The sequence below is a fragment of the Ambystoma mexicanum genome, chromosome 1q, assembly GCF_040938575.1.
Source record: "Ambystoma mexicanum isolate Mex_15411 chromosome 1q, UKY_AmexF1_1, whole genome shotgun sequence".
NCBI classification, from domain to species: Eukaryota; Metazoa; Chordata; class Amphibia; order Caudata; family Ambystomatidae; genus Ambystoma; species Ambystoma mexicanum.
Window position 1 is genome coordinate 1,209,385,201 of NC_090922.1, and position 11,139 is coordinate 1,209,396,339.

Consider the following 11,139-nt stretch of genomic DNA (forward strand, 5'->3'; position numbering starts at 1 on the left):
ACGAAGATATACTAAAGATCATTCTAAAATTTCCTTTCTTTTTCTTTGCATATGGCCATTAGGATTACGAGGTGAATAAGAGATAGAAGTGACGGGAACCTAGCTCCGAAAGGGGGTGGAAGGCGGCGCCGCATAGTGCTATATTGACTAGTGCTGGGAATATATGACGAAGTGAAATATAAGATAAAAGTGTTCAGCAAAAGGGGGCACTGAGAATATATTAGTGATCGCTACTACTTCTTTCTTTTCTTTTTCTTTAAAGGTAGGGGGAGAATAAAAACCAATATTAGTACGAACTTGGGAAGAACGTAAGAAGAAAAGGGGGCCTACTAGGAGGGGGAGAGCAGGTGAAAACATATAAATATATGCATATGCGCATTCATCTATCTAAGTAAAACAGACAGTAACAGCCGGCTAGGGAGGAAAGGGAGGGCAGCGTGAATGGTGTACTGAGTGTTACCAAGAGGTGTGTGCATCTCGTATGTGTCAGGGGACAATTTGAGGTTGTGAATGTGTACAACAGCTATAAATGCATAATTGTCAAATGGTCATGGTAAGTGTGACCGGATGAAACTTTTTTGAGGGTAACGGTGATAAAGTGACGTGAGTGGGTACCTTTTTGATTTCCGGGTTGCTATTGTTAAAATAAATGATGGGTTGCTCTTGTATGTGTCCCCCAAAGAAAACAAAGTAGAAATTGTGTACAGTCAGTTTTGTATTGCGCAGCCAAGGAAGGGAAAGCCCAACCGAGCGTAACATTGAATGTGAAGTAGAACACGAAAAATAATATTGATACTACATTCACATTGGAGTTGCAGACACATAGAGACATATAAGCACTAGGAGGACACACAGAAATGGGGGCTGAAACACCCTTATCGCATATTTGTAAAAGTCTTCCAGGGTACGCGGAGCGGATTAAGAAATATCACGACCAATGGGTAACTGAGTTGAAGGGAGAGGGGCTACCCCAGATATGGCCAGAGGGAGGGTCATTTGACAAAAGCGTTCTAGATATGGTGATGACATGCATTTTCTTGAAGTACCGAGGGAAGCAGCTGCAGAATAGGAGGGAAATATTAGATCTTTGGCGGTTATTTGAAGAAGTACCACCGCCTAAAGCACCAGCACCAAATCCTGATCTCCCATCCACTACAGACAATCCACTGATGATACATAAAGATATCAAAGAAGTGCCAAGTGTAGCGCCACCAGTAGAAGTAATAAGTTTATATCCGATATTAAAGAAACCTGTACCTGCAGAAGGATACAGTGATCCAACGTATGTACCTCCCCCGACAACTACTACACCCCACCGGCCCACAGCACCCCCACCATATGAAAGTACAAGGGAGCGAGGCCAGGCAAATACACAAAGGGGGGACATAGAGAAACTCACAGATGATTTACAATCAAGACTCTCAATAGCAAAAGATGAGCTTTCAAGAATAAAAGACATGTGCGGACAAACAGCACTTAATGCGACTAGATAAGGGCGCACGTCTAGAGCGCCAGGCGAGACAAGAAGAGCTGAAGAGGGGTGGAAGAAAGGTGAGATACTGTTCAGAATTGAGGAAGAACCAACCCGAATAATTGAAATAGAGACACGTGAGGGAGATCCTGACAATGATGAAAGGCCTATGGGGGATAGAGAGGAATTACTATGCGACATTGGGGACGAGTTCGAAGAAAATGACAGGTTGAGCATGGCTGTGGGAGGGGGAAGCGAAGGAGGGGATGGCACATGTTCAGTGAGAACACTGGACGACGAGTGGTCGGGACGACTAAGGAACAGAGTGGGAAACATGGCATCACTAGAAGCATCAGCATCCAAATCGGGTCCGGGAGCTATACAGAAAGGAAAGCTACAGCTTCCATTGATACACAGAGGAGGAGGGAGACCTAACTATATCCCATGGGCACAAATGGACAAAGCTAACTTATTAAAGCTATTGCCCCCGTTATCAGGAGGGGCAAGTAAGTGGATATACGCCTTTGAAAAACATACTGCTGGGGTCCCCCTAGCTGTAGGAGATGTGAAAAGTCTGCTCGTATCAGCGGTGGGCGATCAGGCTGAAAGAGTATGGGTTAAAGCCGGTTTCCCAGGAGTTACGTTAGATTGTGACCGCCATGATGGGGCCTCCTTTAACACGGTGCGGGCTAGGGTGTGGGACGCCTTGCGCGAAACATTCCCAGATACGCCGGACTTGCAGTCGGTGATGCAATGCACCATGAATGAGGGGGAGGAGGCTATGGATTACATTTTTCGGGTTCAAGAGATGTGGAGAGCGGAGACGGGCACGCCCTGGTATCAATCGACATCTTTATTTTACTTCATTATAAAAAGAGGGCTCCCCAAGGAAGTGCAGAAAGCGCTCGACAAAATTGCAGGCGTTGAAGCAAAGGGATGGCCAGAAATCCAAAGCATAATAATACACCATTGTAAAAGAATAAAGGAGAGAGAGAAGGAGGTGGCACAGAAAAGGTTGGCAGACGAGGCAAAGTTAGTACAGACAAAATTGGTGAAGGTCACAGCAGCAGTAGCTGCACTCCCACACAGCAGGGAGGGAGACGATGAGGAGGAGGGGCCGATAGCAATACAAGGAAGGATGGCAGCTAATTGGGCGGGAGCAGGACAGCGGCAGTGGAATGAGCAAGAGCAAGGTGGAGGTCCGCAGTGGCAAGAGTGGACCCCTCGAGGGGGACGAGGTGGGTACAGGGGCCGAAGAGGAGGCGGAACGGGGTATGGGGGAATGGGAGGAAATGGATGGCAGGGCCCTAGAGGTGCACAAGGAAGTTGCTGGAACTGCGGGCGATGGGGGCACTATTCAAGAGAGTGCAGAAGCAGACCCAATAACGGGTTCCAAGAGGTAGAACAATATGGCCATCCCCACCCGGGAAGCCCATATGGCCTCCCAATGGGGCAACAACAATTAAGAAACCCAAGCCAAGGTAATGCCGGCCAGCAACAGGGACCCCAATATAGAACACAGAACCACCCACAAAACATGCAAAACAACGACAGTATGCAATACACACCAGGCAACCCTTTCGCGACAACAGCAAACGGGGCCCCCGCACCAGCACCTTACAACGGCATGTCAGTGGTCTCAGGTAACGTATTCAATGAAGGGGGGGCGATGAGACACCCCGAATAGGACAGCCCACAGAGAACACTTGCGTGTCCAGTTCTATCTACCACCCACAGTGCAGCAGAGGAACCATTGGTAGGGGCGCAGATAGGAGACAGGCAATTTGTATTCATGGTTGATTCGGGAGCGGAGAAATCATGTGTCAGGGAGGGCCGGTTCCCGTTATCTAACAGGAAGTTAGAGACGCAGGGGTTCTCTGGGGCTGTAATTGAAGTTCCTTACACAGAAGTTTTGGATGTAACCGTAGGGGGCAAGACTGTAAAGGCCCCCTTACTGTATTATGAACAATCCCCGATAAATTTGCTGGGGAGGGACCTTATGAGTAAACTTAACATGACCATATCATTTAACGAAGGAGGAATAGTGTGTTCTACACCCGGGATATGCCCCTTGCGTGCAATGCTGGTAGTGCAAGCCTACACAACCACACAGGAAATACGAGGGCTGCCACAAAATGAAGAGATGTTCATTGAAGGGCTAAAAACTTTGGCCCTTATAGTTCCAGAGCTAAAAAGTATGGATTGGAGGATTCCAGCAGAATTCCTCTTCCGCCCCATAGTGTGCCCAAATGCAGCACCAGGATCAGTGGTATCGTTGGATTTGCACGCTGTGCAGGTATCAACGAAACGGATCGCTGTGATTGGAATGGACAGAGAAGGATGTGAGTGGCGCACCGTGCTATGTACAAACACCAACCTCGCCCTACGCGAGGTAACAGATGAGGATCTCTTTCTAGACACAGAAGCAGATGGTGAGATAGTAATGGAAATAGCGATGCCCTGCGACATTTTGATCCAAGCCAGAGAGATCCCCGCCCAATTGATGGCAGTGGTAGGAACACCACCGTCATTTTTTGATGACGACATGAGGTTAGTACCAAACAATTTATGGACAACAGGCCCCCATGATGTAGGGCTGTTGCATGGAGTACAACCTGTGATAATAAAACTAAAACAAGGAGCTATCTTGCCCCGAGTTAAACAGTATCCATTGTCCCGTGAGGCTGAAGAAGGGATAAAAGAAACGATAAATGTACTACTAGTACAAGGGATAATAGTGCCTTCAAACTCACCATGTAACACATGTATCTATCCAATCAAAAAAGCGAAAGGGGGGTCTTGGAGGATGATACAGGACTTACGCCCCCTCAATGATGTAATACAGAAAGAGTTCCCTCTAGTCCCGAACCCTGCATCAATACTATGCAGTATCCCAAAAGCAGCATCACATTTTACAGTAGTGGACTTGAAAAACGCATTTTTCTCAATACCCCTGGCGGAAGAGAGTAGATATCTTACAGCGTTCACACTGGGGGGAAAAAGATATGAACACTGCAGACTGCCACAGGGATACTGTGAGAGCCCGAGCATATTTAACCGCATATTGCATGAAGACTTGGGAAACCTATCAGTAGAGAGTACGATTATTCAGTACGTAGATGATTTACTGGTGTGTGCACAAGACGAAACAACATGTAGAAAAGATTCAACAACGCTCCTGACTTTACTGGCCAACAAAGGATACAAGGTAGACAAGGAGAAGCTACAGTATTGCCTGACTGAGGTCCTATACCTGGGACAGCTCATATCAAAGGATGGAAAGAGAATAATTCCTGACAGGGTGGAGGCAATAAGGTCAGTAGGAGAGCCCACAACAGTAAAGGACATGCAGAAATTTTTGGGGATGTGCAATTATTGCCGAGCATGGATACTAGACTATGCAGCATACACCAGGCCCCTCCTACAAGCACTCAAAGAAGCACAACAGGAGAATGGAAAAATAAAATGGTCAGAAGAAATGAGCATATCGTTTCAATTACTGAAAGAGCTAATTTCAAGCGCTCCAGTACTAGCAAACCCTGATTATGGACACAAATTGTATCTATTTTCCCATTGCAAAGGAACACTTATGACAGCAGTACTGACACAAAAAACCTCCTTAGGACACAAGCCCCTGGCGTACTATAGTGGTACTTTGGATGCCGTGATGCAGGGTCATTTCGCGTGCGAACAATCGCTCGCTGCAGCCGCATTCGCGATTGAGAAAAGTGCCACAATAGTAATGGGATGCCCTGTAACATTGTTTGTGGAACACTCATTATTTGCAATACTTGAAAGATCAAAAAGCACGCTGACCACACAGCGGGCAACAGCATATGAGATCATATTGTCCAGCGCCAACATCCACATAGTGAGATGTAAAACAGTGAACCCCGCCACATTTATTACAGAAGCGTGCACATTGGAGGATATGCAAAATCACGACTGCGCAACCCACACAGGAGAAGGAGGGGAAGACACAGTGGTGTGTGAAAACGCTCTCAGCGAGGGGGAAGTGTACTTTGTGGATGGATCCGCATCAATTGATATGGACACGGGAGAAAAACACGTTGGCATGGCGGTAGTGAGATTAGAGGAAGGTGAGTTTGAAACATTAGTACAGTACCGCCTCCCGTCGCATTACTCTGCACAGGCAGCAGAACTGATTGCGCTCATAGAAGCACTACATGCAGCAAAAGGATGTGCAGTAACAATATACACAGACTCAGCTTACATGACGACAACAGTACATGGAGGTCTAGCAAGATGGGGCCGTAGGGGATTCAGAAGGGCAGACGGAACACCAGTGCAGCATGCAGAATTGTTAAAAGAATTAATAGAGGCCCTACAAAACCCTACTGCTGTAGCAATAGTGAAGTGCCAGGCCCATACATCCAATACAGACGTTGTGTCTTTAGGGAACGCGGCAGCGGACGCTGCCGCCAAGGAGGCTTCCTATTTTCAGAAATACGACACAGGTGAGTTCATGATCAAGAACACAACAACCGAAGAACTGCCAGAAGGGTACAACATGATGTCCTTATCACAAATACTAGAATTGCAGGAAGGAGCTAGTGCAGAAGAAAAACTAACGTGGACGAAACGGGGATGCAGCCAATCAGGAACAGACCTATTATGGCGGCAAAATAACTCAGGGAAAGTGGTAATGCCACTACAGTTACTAGAAGTAGCATTTCAACAGCTACACTTCCCCGCACACAACACTAAACAGCACATCGCAGCAGAAATACAGGAAGAATGGTTTGTGCCCTGTCTCCAGGAGCATGTGTCTCGATTGGCAATGGAATGTACAACATGCCAAATATACAACTCAGGAATGACATTACGCACACTCCGGGGAACAATTCCCAAACCCATTGGCCCCTTCAGAGAACTGCATATAGATTATGCAGACATGGGGGAAAGGTGTAATGGCGCACGGTACATGATCGTGGTTGTGTGCCCGTTTTCAAGGTGGGTGGAAGCAGGACCCTCTGCGCGACCTGATGCCAAAAGCGCCGCCAAGTTCCTAGTAAGGGAAGTGTTCCCGCGCTGGGGAATTTGTGACGTGATTCGCTCAGATAACGGCTCTCACTTTGTGAATGAACTCATCAAGGAAGTGACCACATTACTGGGTATAAAACACAAATTATGTTCGATTTATCATCCCCAAAGTAATGGCGTAGTGGAAAAGATGAACGGCCTGTTAAAGGGCAGGTTATCAAAACTATGCTTCTCATTGAAGAAAAATTGGATTTACTGCCTACCACTAGCGCTATTTGAACTCAGAAATCAGCCAAGCAAAGACCACCATTTGTCCCCGCACGAGATCGTGACTGGGAGACGAATGAACACAGCACACTCTCCACTGCGCGAACACTTAGATGCTCACAGAAGCGCCGCGATATTTGGAGACGAGTTCACAGACTATCTAAAAAAATTAACAAGGGCAGCGCGCGCAATATCAAAGCAACTCTCCCCACCCTTCACTAGAGAAGAGGGAAACATAACAGGACCTGTCACGGAACCAGAGCAACAGCTACAGCTGATGCCAGGGGACTCAATTTATGTCAGAAGCTTTGTGCGTCGGTGGAATGCACCACGATTCAATGGCCCATACGAAGTAATATTGTGCACGCCCACAGCAGTGAAGGTAAAGGGCTTGCGGTACTGGGTACACTTGACCGACGTACGAAAAGCATACAGCAATGTACACGAGGAGATAGATGAGGAGGCACAGACAACAGCAAACGATGCAAATGAGTAGGATGCCTGAATATTGACTTGCGTGAGTGTGTGATTTAGCACTGGACTTGAATGGAATAATGTCAGCGCTGGAATTGAATGAATTAAAGACTGACAAAATTATTACAAAAATGCGTGTGTGGGATTTCCTTTTTGTATTATCTTGTTGAGTGTTATGTAATTAATGAAATAATAATATTATAGCCTGTATATACCCTTGTCTGTGAATACCCCTCCCCCACATCCCCACCCGCTTCCATTCCCCGTCAAATGTATTGGCACGGATGGTGCCAGCAAAACGTTTACATGCATGCACTTAATGCACTTTTATATCTCAAACAGGAGCTTCCATGGCATCTAACGGGCAGCCTGCAACGGATAGAATTAGTAGAATGAGAGAATTAGTATATGAGAGATGTAGATATTCGTATGAGTGTGGATTATCAATATGCATTACATTGTTTTTTATGATAATGTTCGGCTTGGTTACATATTGGTTTATAGCGTTCATCTCTATCGAGATGTACGAGGGGGGAGGGAGTAACAACACTACTGGACCAATTAACAGTACCACCGGGCCCAATGCAACTGCAGGGGTCGATACCAAGGAAGGTGATTTTTTTATATGGGACGGAACTAAACTTGTGTGGGGGTATCATACCACACCATCCAGTGTTGTGCCCTCACAAAGAGAAAAGCCACAGGGTGGAATGCAGAGCAACACAGTGTCTCCACCAGGGGTATCCACTTACAATGCCCACAGTCTCAATGACCGAAACCCGTCTGCCATATCATGGTTGTATAACACCCCCACCAGCCAGCTTGCCCCCACCCCAGAAAACAATCTGCCAGATAACGTCAGGAAAGAAAACGATAAGCTACTAGCAATGCACGAAATATTATATGATGAATGGGCCCAGGGGGGCGGGAATGAGAGAGGGGGGTCTAGTTTATCCACTGCACAGGGGGGTGGGAAGTACATGAGTACCAAGAACAACAGATGAAAGAGAGAAGCAGGGAGGAGGAAGTACGATGAGTACTATGGGCTAGGTCTAGATGAGATGGAAGACCCACGACACCCCCATCAAACAAATAAGTGGTATGCAGACATGAGTGCCACAGCTAAACAGACAACAAACGAGAGCTGTTATGTCTGTTCCCTCATCCCCCATGCATCAGGTACACCCAAAGTGTTGTTACCCAAAGAGTTGCCTATTGTGGATGCCCAATGTCTCCTTCATCTTACACTGTGCAGGATTAAGAACACCTTCCAGGCACACGAAGTGACTTTTCAAATGCTGCAGAACGAGAAAACGTGTTACTCAAAAACGGCAGGAGTGGTATGTTTGAAAGAACCATTTTTTGTAATAAAAGGGACACTTTTTTCCGACAACAAGCAGAAGGATGAAGAAGTACTGTGCAAAGCGGAAGCACTAAGAGGTGTGGCGCCGGATAAATTGCAGTGGGTAGAGGAAACATGTACACCAGTATGGAGAGAACACATTTCAAAACTAACCTGGGTAACTGCCATTGAAAAACCGTTCAAACTACAAAGCGAAATGGACTACAGACTGTGCTTTAAAGGAGAAGGGAGAGCCCCCATGGGAACAAACAAGAACTGCAACAGGACCCTCACCATCCCAGACCTAAGGAAAGGGACAGCGGCCCTGATGGACACGTACTGGGTGTGCGGCAAACAGGCATATCTACACCTCCCCCAGTCATGGAGTGGCAGCTGCTCAATGGCCACTCTACACTCAGCCCTAATGGTGATACCAGAAAGCCACGTCGATGGGACACAGGAACGTATGCAGAGTGTGGCTCAACCAACTGCAGAGACACAAATATATGTCCTGTCTTCTGGAAGCAAGGGAGAAGTGCTGACCCGTAACAAACGAGCATCAAATTACATATCAAAGGCATCATCAGAACTATTGGCTCAGATCCCAGACAAATATCGATTATTCAGCTCAGCAGAAACATTTTTTGCCTCACTCGTCTCAAGTGTCCAAGCAAGGGCAAACGCAAAATGGCTCCAGATAACACGCTGGGAACTAATTCAGCTGGCAAACGACACTGAAGAAGGATTCAACATAATAAAAGTGGAACTAAGAGCTTTACGACTAATGACCATGCAAAACAGGTATGTTCTGGACCTGTTGACGGCGATGGACGGTGGTGTTTGCCGAAAAATAGGAAGTGCCTGCTGCACTTTCGTACCTTCTGAAGACGCAGAGAATGGCTCCCTGTCCCATGTGATCGAAGCAGTCCACAACCTAGGAGAAAAAATGAAAATGGAAGGCGGAGCAGAAGCGAGTACATGGTTCGACAACCTCTTCTCCTGGGTTCCCTCATGGCTTGGAACAACTGTGAAATTTTTAATACCAGCTATTGTGTTCCTCCTCCTACTTTTTTGCCTGTGCCAGGTGGGTCTTCGAGTTTGTGCTAACGCAGTACCAAATGGTGCAATGATGATGGTGACAATGGGCAACTCACACGGTACAATAAAAACGATGCAAGAAGCACAAGTACAAACAGGGATAGATAACTCGCCCAGATACCAACTGGTGCCTATATACCACGATAAAGATATTGTAGATAAGTTGTGGCACACCACCATCAAAGAGCCCCGTATACTAGAATGGTATGAGGAAGTTTGGGTAGATTTGGAAGGAGATGGTGGGTGCATATATCTAACGTGTACCCCAGATGAATATGTCCGGAGAGGTGAGAGTTTAAGGGGGGTGTGCAGAGCATGGATGCCCATCAAAGGGACTCCCGCATGGGATGAGGCGGTGATGGACGAGGCAGAATGTAGGAGAATAGAAGATTTAAAGAATTCGTTACTTTAGTAACGAAAGGGGGGAAATGTAGGGGAGGACTGGTCCAAGAGACCCCCCTCGCCTACGCTTTCTCCCCAGGTGAGGACTATGGGTCCTTTGGGCGTCCCCTCATTCCACCCGGGCCCAGGTGGTGGAGGGTTCACCCACTGGAGACATTGCCCGCACGTATTAATTGCCCACACGTATTAAAATTTAGCTAGGCCTAGAAACCATTTTGTCTGGTAAATATGGTGTGAGCTCAGCGCACTGTAGCGCGGCCCCCACCCTTGGAGGGTTTCAGTCATCCTTGTTGCCGCAGTACCCTGGCAGATCCGCTGCGAGCACGTTCCCACGAACGAGACGGACATGAGCTAGTATAATACATTAACATTGTAACAGTTCACCTCCCGCAGTGTATTATCGCTCCCAGTATGACCCGGCCAGCAGGCCTAGGCAAATGAAAAGAACAGTAAAATGGTCGTTAGATGACAGACAATCTTTGTATATTAATGTTGAGACGACTTGCAAAGGATGCGTTTCTTCCATAAAATCCCTTATATTACAAAAGCCTGTAAGATGTAGAATTACAAGAGATCATGCCCCCATGATATAAGCGATGGTGAGCATATACCATTGCAGTTGGATACTAATAATAACGGCACGCACCAGGAATCTGTCTGTTACGTGTATGACTGGAAAACGTACACCCCATGGGCTCGTGCCATAACTGAACTAACGCTGCTAGAGGACACAAGAAAACGAATGTAAACCATACAAAGGGCCCATGTGAAGAATGCATGAGAAGGTGCATGTCTAGGCCCCACATGCGCCACCACCATCACGACCAAGCGGCGGGTTACTTTCTATGTTCTCCACCAACCCTAACTCTACCTCACTTACTGCAAATATATATATATATGCATATAACTAAATACTGCACGTGTTAAAACATAATGTATGAATAAGGTACTCAGACTGGGTATAATCAAGACACATCCAGCAAAGTTTAAATACATGTTTTGTAATGTTTTAAATAAGTATTATAGAGTGTTCAAATGTTTGTGATGTCTTTACCTAAATTGGCAACACACGAGGGAGATA